The following is a 20,366-nucleotide window of genomic DNA, read 5'->3' as shown; positions in this document are numbered from 1 at the left end:
GAGCGGTTACTGACACTTACTACGGCCAATAGGAAGCCACGAAGCATAACCTTGTACTGTGGGTTCCTGATGCTCCGCGGAACATTTAAACCGCCATATTGCGTGCCCTGCGGGGGCTGCTAGCTGCATGAGCTATTGAGGTAAGTATCTCTGGATGTAGGAGATTAAATAAATGCTAGCAGTTTTTATCATGTCCCTGTGTATCACAGACCCGGGATGGTTTTTCTCCCTCCAGCAAAAAAAGAGAGGTGCATGAGAATTTTACCAGGTAGTGTTAGGACCTGCAGATTGGTCATGCCGTGAAGTGGCTGCAGGCTTATAACGCTTTGGCCAAAGGGTTTAACTAAATGACCCTTACTCATGAGCAGATTAGCACTGAAGTATTGCATTATATGTTGTGTCACTTTGTATGTTGCACTGGGCCTTTCTGTTTTTGATTAAATAAATGGGGTTCAGCTCTGAAGACCCCCATGCTTCCGACCTAATACCTAAAAAAAAACAAACACAAAAACGACCTAGGTGGAAATGCACCTTAAAGCACAATGTGTTTTTAATATTCAATTAAATTAACGGGTAGTTCCAACTAGTTATGTATATTGGAGGAGTTGCAATTAAGTGGAAACGAAACTATACATCATCATTATATTCAATTTATTTCATAGTGTAATACGCAAAAACTTTTTCATTTAGGGCAAAGAGGTCAATTTGAAATGGAGGAACAAACATCACGACATCTGCTACGGTATAGTTAGAGTCGATACTACGGTATAGTTAGAGTCGATACTACGGTATAGTTAGAGTCGATACTACGGTATAGTTAGAGTATATACTACGGTATAGTTAGAGTCTATACTACGGTATAGTTAGAGTCTATACTACGGTATAGTTAGAGTATATACTACGGTATAGTTAGAGTCTATACTACGGTATAGTTAGAGTCCATACTACGGTATAGTTAGAGTCCATACTACGGTATAGTTAGAGTCCATACTACGGTATAGTTAGAGTCCATACTACGGTATAGTTAGAGTTGATACTACGGTATAGTTAGAGCCGATACTACGGTATAGTTAGTACGGTATAGTTAGAGTCTATACTACGGTATAGTTAGAGTCCATACTACGGTATACTTACAGAGTCTATACTACGGTATAGTTAGAGTCCATACTACGGTATAGTTAGAGTCCATACTACGGTATAGTTAGAGTTGATACTACGGTATAGTTAGAGCCGATACTACGGTATAGTTAGTACGGTATAGTTAGAGTCTATACTACGGTATAGTTAGAGTCTATACTACGTATACTTAGAGTATATACTACGGTATAGTTAGAGTCGATACTACGGTATAGTTAGAGTCTATGCTACGGTATAGTTAGAGTCTATGCTACGGTATAGTTAGAGTCTATACTACGGTATAGTTAGAGTCTATACTACGGTATAGTTAGAGTCTATGCTACGGTATAGTTAGAGTCTATGCTACGGTATAGTTAGAGTCTATACTACGGTATAGTTAGAGTCTATACTACGGTATAGTTAGAGTCCATACTACGGTATAGTTAGAGTCTATGCTACGGTATAGTTAGAGTCTATACTACGGTATAGTTAGAGTCTATGCTACGGTATAGTTAGAGTCTATACTACGGTATAGTTAGAGTCTATACTACGGTATAGTTAGAGTCTATACTACGGTATAGTTAGAGTCCATACTACGGTATAGTTAGAGTCCATACTACGGTATAGTTAGAGTCTATACTACGGTATAGTTAGAGTCTATACTACGGTATAGTTAGAGTCTATGCTACGGTATAGTTAGAGTCTATGCTACGGTATAGTTAGAGTCTATACTACGGTATAGTTAGAGTTGATACTACGGTATAGTTAGAGTCCATACTACGGTATAGTTAGAGTATATACTACGGTATAGTTAGAGTCTATACTACGGTATAGTTAGAGTCCATACTACGGTATAGTTAGAGTCTATGCTACGGTATAGTTAGAGTCTATGCTACGGTATAGTTAGAGTCTATACTACGGTATAGTTAGAGTCTATACTACGGTATAGTTAGAGTCCATACTACGGTATAGTTAGAGTCCATACTACGGTATAGTTAGAGTCCATACTACGGTATAGTTAGAGTCTATGCTACGGTATAGTTAGAGTCTATACTACGGTATAGTTAGAGTCTATACTACGGTATAGTTAGAGTCTATACTACGGTATAGTTAGAGTCCATACTACGGTATAGTTAGAGTCCATACTACGGTATAGTTAGAGTCCATACTACGGTATAGTTAGAGTCCATACTACGGTATAGTTAGAGTCTATGCTACGGTATAGTTAGAGTCTATACTACGGTATAGTTAGAGTCTATACTACGGTATAGTTAGAGTCTACACTACGGTATAGTTAGAGTCTATACTACGGTATAGTTAGAGTCTATGCTACGGTATAGTTAGAGTCTATACTACGGTATAGTTAGAGTCTATACTACGGTATAGTTAGAGTCCATACTACGGTATAGTTAGAGTCTATGCTACGGTATAGTTAGAGTCTATGCTACGGTATAGTTAGAGTCTATACTACGGTATAGTTAGAGTCCATACTACGGTATAGTTAGAGTCCATACTACGGTATAGTTAGAGTCTATACTACGGTATAGTTAGAGTCTATACTACGGTATAGTTAGAGTCTATACTACGGTATAGTTAGAGTCTATGCTACGGTATAGTTAGAGTCTATGCTACGGTATAGTTAGAGTCTATACTACGGTATAGTTAGAGTCTATACTACGGTATAGTTAGAGTCCATACTACGGTATAGTTAGAGTCTATGCTACGGTATAGTTAGAGTCTATGCTACGGTATAGTTAGAGTCTATACTACGGTATAGTTAGAGTCTATACTACGGTATAGTTAGAGTCCATACTACGGTATAGTTAGAGTCCATACTACGGTATAGTTAGAGTCCATACTACGGTATAGTTAGAGTCCATACTACGGTATAGTTAGAGTCTATGCTACGGTATAGTTAGAGTCTATACTACGGTATAGTTAGAGTCTATACTACGGTATAGTTAGAGTCTATACTACGGTATAGTTAGAGTCTATGCTACGGTATAGTTAGAGTCTATGCTACGGTATAGTTAGAGTCTATACTACGGTATAGTTAGAGTCTATACTACGGTATAGTTAGAGTCCATACTACGGTATAGTTAGAGTCTATGCTACGGTATAGTTAGAGTCTATGCTACGGTATAGTTAGAGTCTATACTACGGTATAGTTAGAGTTGATACTACGGTATAGTTAGAGCCGATACTACGGTATAGTTAGTACGGTATAGTTAGAGTCTATACTACGGTATAGTTAGAGTCCATACTACGGTATACTTACAGAGTCTATACTACGGTATAGTTAGAGTCCATACTACGGTATAGTTAGAGTCCATACTACGGTATAGTTAGAGTTGATACTACGGTATAGTTAGAGCCGATACTACGGTATAGTTAGTACGGTATAGTTAGAGTCTATACTACGGTATAGTTAGAGTCCATACTACGGTATACTTACAGAGTCTATACTACGGTATAGTTAGAGTCCATACTACGGTATAGTTAGAGTCCATACTACGGTATAGTTAGAGTTGATACTACGGTATAGTTAGAGCCGATACTACGGTATAGTTAGTACGGTATAGTTAGAGTCTATACTACGGTATAGTTAGAGTCTATACTACGTATACTTAGAGTATATACTACGGTATAGTTAGAGTCGATACTACGGTATAGTTAGAGTCTATGCTACGGTATAGTTAGAGTCTATGCTACGGTATAGTTAGAGTCTATACTACGGTATAGTTAGAGTCTATACTACGGTATAGTTAGAGTCTATGCTACGGTATAGTTAGAGTCTATGCTACGGTATAGTTAGAGTCTATACTACGGTATAGTTAGAGTCTATACTACGGTATAGTTAGAGTCCATACTACGGTATAGTTAGAGTCTATGCTACGGTATAGTTAGAGTCTATACTACGGTATAGTTAGAGTCTATGCTACGGTATAGTTAGAGTCTATACTACGGTATAGTTAGAGTCTATACTACGGTATAGTTAGAGTCTATACTACGGTATAGTTAGAGTCCATACTACGGTATAGTTAGAGTCCATACTACGGTATAGTTAGAGTCTATACTACGGTATAGTTAGAGTCTATACTACGGTATAGTTAGAGTCTATGCTACGGTATAGTTAGAGTCTATGCTACGGTATAGTTAGAGTCTATACTACGGTATAGTTAGAGTTGATACTACGGTATAGTTAGAGTCCATACTACGGTATAGTTAGAGTATATACTACGGTATAGTTAGAGTCTATACTACGGTATAGTTAGAGTCCATACTACGGTATAGTTAGAGTCTATGCTACGGTATAGTTAGAGTCTATGCTACGGTATAGTTAGAGTCTATACTACGGTATAGTTAGAGTCTATACTACGGTATAGTTAGAGTCCATACTACGGTATAGTTAGAGTCCATACTACGGTATAGTTAGAGTCCATACTACGGTATAGTTAGAGTCTATGCTACGGTATAGTTAGAGTCTATACTACGGTATAGTTAGAGTCTATACTACGGTATAGTTAGAGTCTATACTACGGTATAGTTAGAGTCCATACTACGGTATAGTTAGAGTCCATACTACGGTATAGTTAGAGTCCATACTACGGTATAGTTAGAGTCCATACTACGGTATAGTTAGAGTCTATGCTACGGTATAGTTAGAGTCTATACTACGGTATAGTTAGAGTCTATACTACGGTATAGTTAGAGTCTACACTACGGTATAGTTAGAGTCTATACTACGGTATAGTTAGAGTCTATGCTACGGTATAGTTAGAGTCTATACTACGGTATAGTTAGAGTCTATACTACGGTATAGTTAGAGTCCATACTACGGTATAGTTAGAGTCTATGCTACGGTATAGTTAGAGTCTATGCTACGGTATAGTTAGAGTCTATACTACGGTATAGTTAGAGTCCATACTACGGTATAGTTAGAGTCCATACTACGGTATAGTTAGAGTCTATACTACGGTATAGTTAGAGTCTATACTACGGTATAGTTAGAGTCTATACTACGGTATAGTTAGAGTCTATGCTACGGTATAGTTAGAGTCTATGCTACGGTATAGTTAGAGTCTATACTACGGTATAGTTAGAGTCTATACTACGGTATAGTTAGAGTCCATACTACGGTATAGTTAGAGTCTATGCTACGGTATAGTTAGAGTCTATGCTACGGTATAGTTAGAGTCTATACTACGGTATAGTTAGAGTCTATACTACGGTATAGTTAGAGTCCATACTACGGTATAGTTAGAGTCCATACTACGGTATAGTTAGAGTCCATACTACGGTATAGTTAGAGTCCATACTACGGTATAGTTAGAGTCTATGCTACGGTATAGTTAGAGTCTATACTACGGTATAGTTAGAGTCTATACTACGGTATAGTTAGAGTCTATACTACGGTATAGTTAGAGTCTATGCTACGGTATAGTTAGAGTCTATGCTACGGTATAGTTAGAGTCTATACTACGGTATAGTTAGAGTCTATACTACGGTATAGTTAGAGTCCATACTACGGTATAGTTAGAGTCTATGCTACGGTATAGTTAGAGTCTATGCTACGGTATAGTTAGAGTCTATACTACGGTATAGTTAGAGTCTATACTACGGTATAGTTAGAGTCCATACTACGGTATAGTTAGAGTCCATACTACGGTATAGTTAGAGTCCATACTACGGTATAGTTAGAGCCTATACTACGGTATAGTTAGAGTCTATGCTACGGTATAGTTAGAGTCTATGCTACGGTATAGTTAGAGTCTATACTATGGTATAGTTAGAGTCCATACTACGGTATAGTTAGAGTCTATACTACGGTATAGTTAGAGTCCATACTACGGTATAGTTAGTGTCTATACTACGGTATAGTTAGAGTATATACTACGGTATAGTTAGAGTATATACTACGGTATAGTTAGAGTCCATACTACGGTATAGTTAGAGTCTATGCTACGGTATAGTTAGAGTCCATGCTACGGTATAGTTAGAGTCTATGCTACGGTATAGTTAGAGTCTATACTACGGTATAGTTAGAGTCCATGCTATGGTATAGTTAGAGTCCATACTACGGTATAGTTAGAGTCTATACTACTGTATAGTTAGAGTCTATGCTACGGTATAGTTAGAGTCCATACTACGGTATAGTTAGAGTCTATGCTACGGTATAGTTAGAGTCTATACTACGGTATAGTTAGAGTATATACTACGGTATAGTTAGAGTCCATACTACGGTATAGTTAGAGTCTATACTACGGTATAGTTAGAGTCCATACTACGGTATAGTTAGAGTCTATACTACGGTATAGTTAGAGTCCATACTACGGTATAGTTAGAGTCCATACTACGGTATAGTTAGAGTATATACTACGGTATAGTTAGAGTTCATACTACGGTATAGTTAGAGTATATACTACGGTATAGTTAGAGTCCATACTACGGTATAGTTAGAGTCCATACTACGGTATAGTTAGAGTCTATGCTACGGTATAGTTAGAGTCCATGCTACGGTATAGTTAAAGTCTATACTACGGTATAGTTAGAGTCCATGCTACGGTATAGTTAGAGTATATACTACGGTATAGTTAGAGTATATACTACGGTATAGTTAGAGTCCATACTACGGTATAGTTAGAGTCCATACTACGGTATAGTTAGAGTCTATGCTACGGTATAGTTAGAGTCTATGCTACGGTATAGTTAGAGTCCATGCTACGGTATAGTTAGAGTCCATGCTACGGTATAGTTAGAGTCCATGCTACGGTATAGTTAGAGTATATACTACGGTATAGTTAGAGTATATACTACGGTATAGTTAGAGTCTATACTATGGTATAGTTAGAGTCTATACTACGGTATAGTTAGAGTCCATACTACGGTATAGTTAGAGTCTATACTACGGTATAGTTAGAGTATATACTACGGTATAGTTAGAGTTCATACTACGGTATAGTTAGAGTCTATACTACGGTATAGTTAGAGTCCATACTACGGTATAGTTAGAGTCGATACTACGGTATAGTTAGAGTCGATACTACGGTATAGTTAGAGTCTATACTACGGTATAGTTAGAGTCGATACTACGGTATAGTTAGAGTCTATACTACGGTATAGTTAGAGTCCATACTACGGTATAGTTAGAGTCTATACTACGGTATAGTTAGAGCCGATACTACGGTATAGTTAGAGTCGATACTACGGTATAGTTAGAGTCGATACTACGGTATAGTTAGAGTCTATACTACGGTATAGTTAGAGTCGATACTACGGTATAGTTAGAGTCGATACTACGGTATAGTTAGAGTCCATACTACGGTATAGTTAGAGTCCATACTACGGTATAGTTAGAGTCCATACTACGGTATAGTTAGAGTCTATACTACGGTATAGTTAGAGTTGATACTACGGTATAGTTAGAGTCCATACTACGGTATAGTTAGAGTCTATACTACGGTATAGTTAGAGTTGATACTACGGTATAATTAGAGTCCATACTACGGTATAGTTAGAGTCTATACTACGGTATAGTTAGAGTTGATACTACGGTATAGTTAGAGTCTCTTTGATAAATGAGGATATCAAGATCAGGACTTCGTCCTTCAAGTAAATTGGAAGAAAGTTTGCAATAGCTTCTCTGCAAATGTTTTACTTCTATTAATTTCCCTATTAGACAGGATTTACTTAATTTCACAATTATTACGTGATCAGCATGAGAATTTGGTTTGGGAGACAAATTCTATTTAGTTTCTTAAAAGAATGTCTAAATTAAAACTAAGACATTGAGTTTTGTCCATTTTACACATTACAAAAGTCAATGATTCAAATGAGGGTATTATATACACCACTAAAAGAACACAATATTGTACATTTAGGGCTAAATCCACAAAGCTCTGGTAAATCAGCTCATATCATACCTAAAACATGAAGGGCCGTGATGTTCCCAAAGATAACGTGGTATCCTCAAAGCTAATTAGATGCAGAAACATTACTGTAGCATCTCGTCGCATTATCTTCCAATAACGTGGCGTTATATCAGTGTTGGTGTTACTCCTATCAAGACCCTGAAATAGGGCTATTACTGAGGTGGGGGAGAGGGAGATAACGCTATTTTCTTATAATGATGCCAAACTGTGGCTTTGCACCCATCGAGACACTGCAGAAGCCCTATTTCAGTGTCTGGATCAGAGTAATGCCATAAACAAAAATATATAGAGTAGACAGTACACACAAAAAAGCAAAGCAACGAAACTGCAGGGTGCCAACGGAACTAGGAGGGCCCGGAACCCCCCTAAACACTAATCCCACACACAAGTCCCAGCACTGATTTTATATATATGTATGTATTATATGGGTAGAAGGAATCTTGTTATTGGAAAATCTGCGGCAATCTCCCAGTAATGCTGCAACATTTCTGCATGTGACATTTCGGCAGACAGACAAATGGCCCATCGCATTAACACAGCAGGGGTCCCTGGCAGTCCCATTCAGTCACTAGATGCAATTGGTGCATTGCTAGACACAGGGCAGGACTCAAAAGGGGTGTGCAAGAGACTGTTTCAGAAGAGGATGGGGATGTGACTTTGTAAATGGTTGCTATAGAAATGAAAACATGCTTGTTACATTATAAAACATTAAAAATGTAATTCAGAGTTGTTTAAAAAAAATCTACAAGTATTTTCTTATACTACAGAACTGATTCATTTAAATTAAAAAACAACACACACAGGATATTGCTTGGTCTGCAGCTTTAAAGATCTTGGAAGAAACACATGGGAGATCTCAGAATCTCAGAGATCCTGGTCTTGACTAACTGCAAAAATGTAACAGAAAATCTAGGTACCTACAGTATATAACCAATATGGCTACTACTGTATAAATAGTTAGTTCTGACTGAATGATCATTTAAAAGTACACTTTGTTTACATTTAAGTGTGACAATTTAGAAAAGATAGTTATTTATAAATGAGTGAAAAAAAAGATTTTTTCATCCACTGATATGACTCAACGGGCACAAAATAATGATTTTCTTCATTTCTAGCATCGGGGGTAACTTTTAGACTTCCCGGGGCTCTTGGGAGAAGCCATTTTTAACCCCTCCAGGTATATAATATTTATTCTCCCTCAAAGAGAGCGTCAGATTAAAAAAATAAAACCAGTGTTAGAAAGGACAAGGAGAGGTCGCTTAAGATAGATCCGACAATAAAATATACAAAATGTCGGACGGCAGCATTAACGTGGCAGATCTGCAGCCTCACAATGTTTTAAAATTCTAATTTGGGACGCGAAGGTAATCAATATTAAATCCGTACCTGCAACGCCCATAGCCCCAGAGTTATCAAAGTACGAACCGCTGAATCGCGCCCAAATTGGTTCTATCCACCATTATCATTAATGACAGATATCGCGAATCAGGCGCAATACAGTGGATCTCGCATCGATAACTCGGAGGCACTGACTTTTTACCAGTAAGGAAACTTGTCGTAAACGTTTTGGATTGAAGCAAACCTTTTTTTTTTTTTTGCTGAACCAGAAAGGGGAACATTTAAAAAAAAAAAAAACGCTGACGCATGAGAAACGCTTGCAAATCTCTGCTCTTTGCACCAAGACTTGAGCCCGGATGGTTTGCATTTCACTTGAGATGTGACTGGCACACAGAACAATTTGCTGTAATATTGATATAACAGAAGATTAGTGTTTGAGATACACTTTAGACCCTTTCACTGCCAACGCATTGCTGGCCCTTCTGGCAGTGCAGGGGTTAAAACAGCAACTAAACTGGAGTCTGAAATGAACTCAGATTACACCAGACTGAACAAATGCATGAGTAACTTTTCAATACGTAAATGTTCACCCCCACTTTAAAACTACATTTCAAACGACTTTTGTTGCTGTTACTGATCTAAATCCCCCATTCTGGATTTGACAGAGATGCAAAAAAAAAAAAAGGATGCTTAGAAATTGCAGTCAAAAGTTCAACCAATCAGAAGAGCCGATCTGGGCAGCCAATATGCAGCCGTCAGGCAGACAGACCTGAAGAGGGACTGGCCAGGGAATACAATGATTTATTTCCAGCAACTTTAAAAGGTACATCATCTGAACCAGGGGTGGCCAGCTCCGGTCCTCAGGAACTCCCAGCAGGCCAGGTATTAGGGATATTCCTGCTTTAGAACAGGTGGCTCAATCAGTGGCTCAGTTCTGACTGAGTCACTTTTGAGCCACCTGTGCTGAAGCAGGGATATCCTTAAAACCTGACCTGTTGGTGGCCCTTGAGGACCGGAGTTGGCCACCCCTGATCCGAACCATTGCACATTTTACATCAGTAATAATATTGTTATCATATGTCCCCAATAACATAAGAACCCCTGAAGACTCGTAATGTCAATTTTATACCCACGGCTCATAGAGATAAAATGACTTCATTAATGTAACAAAGATACAGAAAACGTCCCCTCCAGAAACACCCCCTGGTCAGACTCACCCCGGCATCCCATGCTGCAAGCACTGGGGCCAGAGCATGGGGTTTCCTGATGGGTCCGGAGAAATGGTACTGGACAGATGACAAGCAGATAGAAGCCACCTCTCTACTCCTATATCCGAGGTTATTGGCTGGCCCTAAAGACGAACCCTTTCACTGCCAGAAAGATCAGCCATTGATCTTCAATGTTCTTCTGTCTGCTCTGGCCTTCAAGGGTTAGGGAAAAGGGGGGCCCGTAGTCACCTGCCTCTATAAAGCATGGGCGTGCACCTCTATAATGCACATGTCCAGGGCTCCTAAAGAAAGATAGGACGCACTGGCTGTTTCCTGCAGTTTTCTTGCGTATGATTCCTGGAGCGCGGCCAGGTTTTACATTCTTACAAAGCGTTCCCATCCCCTTCTGTAGGGCTTTGTAGTGTGCACCCTGCGATCACATAGAGGGGATAGGTAACCTTTCCCACAGTCTGTCAGCTGCTGGCTTTGTTATTCTTTGTCTGGAAGATTACCTGAAGTCACTCTGTGCCTGGCCCCCGTGGGGAGAAGTTTGAGGAGGACAAAAGGGTTTGATCTGAAAACAAGAACATTGAGGGGGGTGGAACAAAATTAGGAAATTATAGACAGTTACCAAAAAAAAAAAAGCTATAGCCGGCCCCATTTGTACCATCTGTTTCTCACAGTTTGTCACTGTTTACAATGTCAATACGACATTCGATATTTTTATTCGGGGGGGGGGGGATCCAGTTTTTTTGATGACTATTCAGAGAATTTTCCTAAATTCTACATTGGCGCCTGATAAATACGCAGCGGGAAATACTATTAGAATATAAAACACTAGTCGCCCTCTCTGTTCTTTTTAACCCCTTTGGCTGCGTTGCTGGCCTCTCTGGCAGGGAAGGGGTTACATTTAAACAAGTCATGTCTTCTGCATCGAGTGTTTGGAAACCATGATTTTAGGATGGAACCGAACGCTGCATCTTCTCCTTTCTTGTCAGCGCATCGAATGTTTCGTTTCCAGCCACAGAAGATGTGAATTCATTCTTATATTATAATCTAAAATAAGTGATTGTGCAAATCGGTGAGAAATAAATGGCTAATAAGTGAAAAACAAATATATAACACAACCCCTTTTAGGTTCGGAGGTGCTTCTCTGTCAAAGACACTTTCCATGTGGTCTTACATCAAACTTTGGACACGAGTTGGAGCAGTGATCCCAGGAACCACATGCGCGGTAAAAGAAACCCACAAATAGTGCAATCCTGTATATTACAGCAGGGGTACGCAAACTGGGGGGCATGCCTCCCGGGGGGCGCAACATTTTCTGGGGGGGGGGGGGGGCGCAGCGCTTACAGAGGCCCCGCGCTCTTTCCCACAACATTTAAATAAAATGCCTGGGAAGCACGGTGAGGCCTCTGTATGTCTCTGACATTCTGTCCGGGCGCCATGACAACGCAAAGTCAAATGTCAAATGGCAACGCGACATCACATGATGTTGTGACATCAAATTATGCCTCCGATGCCGGAGGAAAGGTAAGGAGGGGAGAGGGGGCGCAAGCAGGGGGGGAGAGCAGGCCCGAGGGGCGAAACAAAAAAGTTTGTGCACCCCTGTATTACAGGATGAACAAGATAGTAGGTGGGTAATGGATGCTCTCACAGGGAGGAGGAATATATCAGGCAGATATTGCACTCAGACTTGGCTATCAGCTACAAGACTTCTTTAAGGTGCGACATCCAACTTCAAAGAAAGGCAAAAAGTGTGAAACCCGTTGATGTTGGAGGGATATCCAGGGGGGCTGTGTACTTGTAAATATGTCAGATGTTCTCTCCAATGGTTTATAGAGAACGAAAAAGGGACAAAAATGTAAACATATGCAATTAAACTCACACTGTCCTGGAACAGGATTCTCTATTTCTGTTCCCCCCTCCCCCCCCCCCCCCCCCGCCTGCTAGCACTTTATTTGGATGCAAGCTTTCCCTGCAGCTTCACTCCTAGTGCAGGTGGGAACGGATACATTTAGTTACTTCCCTATTCTCCAGCCTGCTAGAAAGTTGGTTGCTGTGACAACCCCTTTAATTCCCCTGGCTAAATGGACTTTTCCATACTCCCCTGTCTGTTTTCACAGGTAGCTTAGCCCTGTCCCTATTCCTGTGTGACAAACATTACACACTTCCTTTCTTATCCAGCAACTGAGTGAGTACTCCCATTCTTACCTACTCCCTTGCAAAGCAATCCGTGTGCCCGTCCCTTGATACAGAAGCACTTCACATAGAGAAGCCCTCTCTACCCACACAACAACACCCACAAGAACCCTTTCATTTCAGTGACTCCCTCAATAAAGTAAAGAAAAGACAAAGGACTTGTTGTGCTTTCAAAGGGGGATGAGCTCAGCGATCTGGCCATACTTATATCTACCTTAACATATACCCCGTGGCTACAGAATACACACGCTACTCAAAGGGAAATCACTCATACACCACCCAGGGTCAAAGTATAAACGTCGCTTCAGACCTCCGCAGACACTCACTCCAACGCTCCGCTTCCATAGTAACAAGCGTCTCGTGCGGGCCAGAACCGTCTCGTAGTGGAGCAGGGAGAATACCAGTCCGGTAACGGTCAAGAAAGGTGCCAGCGGTTGTAGTCCGGCCCTACGCGTTACCTTATAATCTCATGGGATATGTAAAAATACAACAAAAAGGGAGTCACATTTATAGGAGATTCTGTAGTGCTTTTTGTACCTTTAAAGCAGCCGCCCGTGCTCATTGCCCTCACTGTAAGAGACCTCTTTTGACTTTCAAAGCTGTTATTATTTGTAAAGTGGCTGCTTAGTTAAGGAGATATACGCGTTTTAAATCTTAAGTGTCCGGGTGATTAAAATGAAGCTCTTCCCAGAGACCATTACAGTCTAAACCAGGGACGAGCAACGCCAGTCCTCAAGGGCCACCAACAGGTCCGGTTTTCAATATATCCTTGCTTCAGCACAGGTGGCTCAGTCTTCGACTGCACCCCCTGTGCTGAAGCAGGGATATCCTGAAAACCTGACCTGTGGGTAGCTCTTGAGGACTGGAGTTGCTCACCCCCTGGTCTAAAGGTTACCATTTTTAACACTAGAAAAACATTTTTTTTTTTAAAGGGAAGGAAATGCTCAGGGTACAAGATACTTTATTATAGGAGTTACATTTGTGTGTATGTATATATATATATATATATATATATATATATATATACACACGCCATAGGGGAGGGACTGGCACTTTAAATAATGTCTGCCAAGTAATCTGATGTTCTGAATAATCATCTGAACATAAAAGGCAATTCTGCAATTCACCTTTGACAACAGATATACCTCGTGTGATAGTGAGAGGTTGAATGTAGGGATATTTAGGCACACTGAGATGGCACAATAATGAAACTGGCAGCTGAAAGCTTTTGTCAGCAAGATAATGTATAATCTGCAGGCAGAGTCCAACAATGCAAATATGCTATGTAGCCCTGTTTCCCCCTGAACACAGGAACTGCTCGTGCTGCCCTTGTACCTGTTGGCTCACTGGAGCCGGAGCCTCTGCCACGGAGAGCCTGGGGTGAATCACTTACTATATGGTGCAGCGCCTCCACCTGCGAGGGATCCCAGAAGAGCGGAAGCCGCCCCTCACAAGACACAATAAAATGAACACATGCAATGGTAAAAATAGAAAAACCTTTACTATAGTGAGATTTAACAGATGACTCTTACACTATACTCTGTAGTGAGTATATACTCAACTGCCCCACGCCTCGCAGGGCCTCTTCCCACCTTATTTCCCCCATCACCGTGTACCCCACACCGTGTCCACGGTAAGGTATAAGTCCCTTGGCCACTTATCTCAATAGTGTCCCCAAAGATCCCACCCTTTATAGGCGTGATCAGCGCCTGTGTTGTACCGGTATGTTGGTGCACTTTAAAGACAGTACCTGACGGGCGCTCCAGCACCCGGTCCGCAAATATTTCGAAAAGGATCCGCCGATCCACGATCTCTGCGACGTCCCTCAAGGGTGGTCCCACCCGGATAATGTCTCTCTCTCTCTTTTGGGAGCCTAGTCCCAGACCTCTCCTCAGGGAGTGCAGCGTCCGCTGTGTCCCTAAACTATCACTGCAGTGCTAAGGCGATAGGTTCCCTATTCTAGGGCCTTTCCCTGGAGCAGCCACAACCTCAGGGCGTCACTCAGGGCCTACCTGGGGCCTAGGGGGTATTCTGGCCTAGTGCAATGGCTACTTGCCTCTCTGCACAGACACCTCTGTCCCCTAACCCTTCCTGGCACACACTGACTAACGTGGTCCCCTGCTAATGACTACATCCTGTCATGTCAGAGAATCCTGAAGCCCTATTGGTTCCCTAGGGTCACATGGGCGTCCCTACGGCTCATGAGACTTTTAGTTCCCCGCCAAGAGCCTTCTGTGATTGGCTGCGCTTCGCGCGCTTCTTACTGCACATGCGCAAGCTATCTGCGAGCCGCCGCAGCGCATGCACGATAACCCAGCGCAACATGGCGGCACCCTGTATCTTCTGCCTGCGGTAGCCACCGGCAACGCGGCCGCCCCCGCAGCTACCAGACACTCTGCGAAGGTAGGACGGGAAACCGGGGGACAAAGGGGGACCGGAGGACCTGGCTACAGTTACATACCGCCCACAGCAAAGATATATTGCAGTATTGTGCCCTGTGTCTGAAGGCATTGGATGCAGTTAGGGTCAAATGTATTTAAAGGGAAGTTTGTGCTAAAGACTGCAGCCATATAATGTAAGGTACCAACAGGGTCAGATTGTACAAGAAAACGGAAAACCCCACTGCACTTATACTGTCCTTTAATAACCGTTACAGATCTACCCCGTTTTAATCTCTTTCTGTAATGATGTATAATATTGTTGTACCTTCTCTACTTGAGTGTTAATTATAATAGCAAAAACAAAAAAATATCCTATAAATACAATTACAAATCATATTTATTGCAGCAGGAGCAGTTATGCCAATTATAGGAAGTGGCAGGTTTAGTGTATACATGACCAGGATGAAAAGTCTCTCCAAAAGCAGCGAATATTAAGCAGCAAAGCATTGCAAAGCAGTTCTGCTTCCCGATGATAGGAAAAGCATTATTCATACAGTACATGCTTCATTCTGTTTACGTCCATGACCGACGCGGGATGGTACCCGGCGTCTCTCATGCCTGCAGAGCAGACACTTCCCATCAAAGTCTCCCGGCTACAAAACGGCTTCAAAACAAAAGCATCACATTCCTCAGTGAAATAATAACCAGCAACTTTTTCGTTGCCGGAAGTCCAACAGCACCGGAATACCACCAAACTTCCAGAATTGCAAGCACATGATCGCTTGTGTAATGAACCATTGGGAGCGGCCTGTACTCGTGTTTTCATACAGTACATTGCCCTCATTGTCCCTTCCATAGGAGCATAGCATAGTCACTCAACAAAACTCTTTGTCTGTCCTAGCCTAAACTTGGAACAGGGGGATACAAGTAATGGCACAAGGACACACAACGCTGACACCAGGATATTATAATACAATCTTACATGATTTCACATTGCAAACAAACATTTCTTCTTTGTGTCTTTTCTCTTCGTTTGTTGACCAGACAAAATGTTGAAGGCCCGTGTTAATTGTAAGGTTTTAAGCCTGTAATTGTGAGGGCAGCCGTAGGCTCCTCCAACAATTATTGTAAATACTGTGCTGCCCTGTCCTCGGTCAGCTCATCTGTTCAGTGACCGCCACCCTCCCCTCCTGCATTTCTATATCACGGACGGCAAGCCCTCTTTCAGGCAGAACCCATATCTCTTTCAGGCAGAACCCATATGAGGCCTTGGCCACAGCTTGCTTTCTGTACTCCATGCTCTGTAGGGCGCACACAGAATTGCCCCATTTAGCATTTGCACTGTGTGCAAAAAGGTCACCTTGTAGATTTGTGCATATTCAGAATAGTAGAGATCAGAGGATGTAATAAATGTACACGCGGGATAGAGTCGCCTTACACAATGTTCAGAACATTTCACCCGCGGGAGTGCGCCACGGGTAGCAATAACGCTGTCTACATCTGTACGTTGCTTTGAAGCCAGTGGGCATATATTAAAAGTGCAGTAAACGAGGTCAAGTGCATCTGGAGTCAGTAGCATAGGCGTATATAATTTCATACAAGCGCTTCTTTTCCGAGGTCAATCTTCAGCTGTGCTTGGAAAAGTGAAGGTGCTTGCTGAATATTGAGTGGAAGTTTGTGTTGCGTATCTCAGTGTTCTTACGAAGATTTACAAAGACGTAGGGGGATTTTTTGTTCCGATACTCTTTAGGATGCTCCCACCGTCTCTGCTAGTTCTCCTTACTTACAACTTCGATTGTAAGCTCTTCGGGGCAGGTACTCCTTTTGTTACTTTTATGCCTGAAGCGCTTATTCCCATTATGTGTTCTATTATTATATCACGTGTATTACTGCTGTGAAGCGCTATGTACATGGATGGTGCTATATAAATAAAGATACCTACGTTAATACATATTGATAATTTGCTATAATATAGGGGTGCACAAACTTTTCCCCCTGCGCAACCCTGCCTCCTCTACTCACCGGCTCGTGCCCCCTCCTTCCTTGTCGTCAAATGATGCCGCGGGGTCACGTGACCAAGGACAAGGTAGGAGACATTGCAGATGCTTCACGCGATGCCCCGGCATTTCATTTAAATGCTGTGGGGGAAGAGCTCGGGGCCTCTGCAACCGCCGCGCCCCCTCCTGAAAAATCCTGCGCCCCCACTTTGCACACCCCCTGCTATAATATATCAAACGATTGGCCCAGTGGGAATATAAATTAGTGGTGGTTTCCTGTTTTTATTGCACTTTTTACATTTTCTACACTTTTTTTCTTCTCGTATTTCTCTGGCGAGCAGTCGGCACTCCGTGTACAAAGTTTGCTCATGGATAAAGTTTCTCCATGTAGAAACGTGAGGATTTTCTTACAGCCGGGAACAAAAACGGGCACACTGAATCAAAGCAACTTTTTCCAGCTTGTATTTGCAATGGCTAATATGAAAAGCTTGGGGATTCTCCAGGTCCAATGGTTCTAATTATTGTTTATATAAACCAAAACAAGGGCTCCAGCACACACTGATTAACAGAGAAAACGAAAGAGTCGCGGAATAAGCCAAAATTTTTATAGCGGTAATAATAGAACAATAGGTATCACACAAATATGGAAATGCTACACGACTATAAATGCAGAATATATGGATCTTAAAAAGCACAAGAGTAGGGGGGAGAGACACGGGGAAGGGGAGTGGGGGAAAAAACACTAAAGGAAAAACTGCAAACAAATAAACATAGAATAAGACAATGGGGGAGGGTAAGAGGGGCAACGTTTCAGGGTAACAACCCTTTCCTCAGGCACGTTCCCCTGGGTCCAATGGAACCACAAGGTACTTCCCTTAACCGTACCCCCCCCCCCTTACAAGACACAAAGTAGCCAAATAAGAATTAGCTCAGAATCAAGCCCTGGTCAAAAGTCCACAGTATATGCAAGAGTGGACACAGACTCAAACCGTCCTTTAAGTGGGATTCTCAGGCTTCTGTCCTCTCTTTCTCTCTCTCAGGTTCAAAAGTGTTTATACACTAATTATTGGTTATGTTTGGGGGAATGTTGATAGTTCCTCCTCCATTTCTTGCCCTGACATTTATTTGATGCTTTTTGTTCTCACAGAGAAGAAATAGAAAATAATCTCATTTTTTGAGAACATGGTTACAAGTATATTATTATGCATATTAATGTGTAGGAAAACCTAAACAATAAACGTACGGTTTGGGGTCAAATCATATTTTTTAACCAAGATACTTGCCACTGAATACTTTAATAAAAACATTCTTTGCGTTGGTACATAGAGTCAATAATGATTTAAAACTAAGAAAAGACCATGTCTAGTTCTCAACAATCACACGGTCAGGGAGAAATATGAAACATGGTGTTATTATTTATTATAATTTATAAACAACTAATATTTTCCAGCCTGACTGCTGGAGATGTGTTTAAAACGGGACGCACCGTGGTTCGTTATAGGAGAATAAAAATGTTAGCAAAAGGGAGATATATGTAGGAATATTTTTGTATGTATATATTAAAGCTATATCTCTGTTAGAAAAAAAACACTGAAAGAGAACATTGAATCTTAAACTTGGAAATAAAAAACGTTGTTTTAGAACAGGAGTGGGCAGATCCAGTATCGAGCTACCAACAGGTCAGGTTTTCAGGATATCCCTGCTTCAGCACAGGTGGCTCAATCAGAGGCTCAGTCGAAGCCTTATACGTGCATTTTATTTTCCCTCCCTTTATTTTTGCTTATAGGGTATAGATAGGATATAGGATAGATTTGCATCTATCAATGTTCCATAGGGTATGAAAGTAGTACTGTATAAAGTGCTTTCACGCATTTTCCCATTTTCTGTTGGAGTCAAATGTCAGAGTGTTTGCTACAAATGATGCAAATTATTTGCCAGCCGCGTTTAGGCCACTTCACACTTCTGTGTCACAAATACAAGATACAAAAAGGTGACGCACAGAGATGCAAAATTTCATGTCATTATAATCGGTGACATGTACCTCCCCTGTAACTCCTCCGTTACTCCCCCATAACTGCTCCAAACTGCTCCGTAATCCCCCTGTAACTGCTCCGTAACTCCACATGTACCTCCCCTGTAACTCCCCCATAAGTGCTTCTTAGCTCCCCCATAACTTCTCCATAATGACCCCTGTAACTTCTCTGTTTATCACCCTGTAACTCCCCAATAACTGCTCCGTAATTCCCCTGTAACACCCCCATAGCTGCTCCTTATATCCCCCTGTGAATCCCCCATAACTGCTCCCTAACTCCCCGGTAACTCCCCCTGTAACGCCCCCATAACTGCTCCGTAATTCCCCCTGTAACGCCCCCATAACTGCTCCGTAATTCCCCTGTGAATCCCCCATAGCTGCTCCATAATTCCCCATGTAACGCCCCCATAACTGCTCCGTAACGCCCCCATAACTGCTCCGTAATTCCCCCTGTAATGCCCCCATAACTGCTCCGTAATTCCCCCTGTAATGCCCCCATAACTGCTCCGTAATTCCCCTGTGAATCCCCCATAACTGCTCCATAATTCCCCATGTAACGCCCCCATAACTGCTCCGTAACTCCCCCTGTACCGCCCCCATAACTGCTCCGTAACTCCCCCATAACTGCTCCGTAACTCCCCTGTAACTGCTCCGTAATTCCCCCTGTAACTGCTCCGTAATTCCCCCTGTAACGCCCCTATAACTGCTCCGTAATTCCCCCTGTAACGCCCCCATAACTGCTCCGTAATTCCCCCTGTAACGCCCCCATAACTGCTCCGTAATTCCCCCTGTAACGCCCCCATAACTGCTCCATAATTCCCCCTGTAACGCCCCTATAACTGCTCCATAATTCCCCCTGTAACGCCCCTATAACTGCTCCGTAACTCCCCCTGTAACGCCCCCATAACTGCTCCATAATTCCCCCTGTAACGCCCCCATAACTGCTCCATAATTCCCCCTGTAACGCCCCTATAACTGCTCCGTAATTCCCCCTGTAACGCCCCCATAACTGCTCCATAATTCCCCCTGTAACGCCCCTATAACTGCTCCGTAATTCCCCCTGTAACGCTCCCATAACTGCTCCGTAACTCCCCCTGTAACGCCCCCATAACTGCTCCGTAATTCCCCCTGTAACGCCCCCATAACTGCTCCGTAATTCC

The 20,366-nt window shown here is 41.9% G+C and overlaps 1 protein-coding gene across 12 annotated transcripts in view; it reads right to left on the bottom strand.

Annotated features, from left to right (window-relative positions):
* Nucleotides 1-20,366, bottom strand: part of ZBTB20 (zinc finger and BTB domain containing 20) — an 876,097-nt gene that overhangs the window by 559,167 nt on the left and 296,564 nt on the right. The gene's annotated exons all lie outside the window — the stretch shown is intronic.

Source organism: Ascaphus truei, chromosome 3, assembly GCF_040206685.1.
Source record: "Ascaphus truei isolate aAscTru1 chromosome 3, aAscTru1.hap1, whole genome shotgun sequence".
In the NCBI taxonomy this organism is placed as follows: Eukaryota; Metazoa; Chordata; class Amphibia; order Anura; family Ascaphidae; genus Ascaphus; species Ascaphus truei.
Note: the sequence above shows the minus strand (reverse complement) of the source record. Positions and strands in the feature narration are given on the sequence as shown.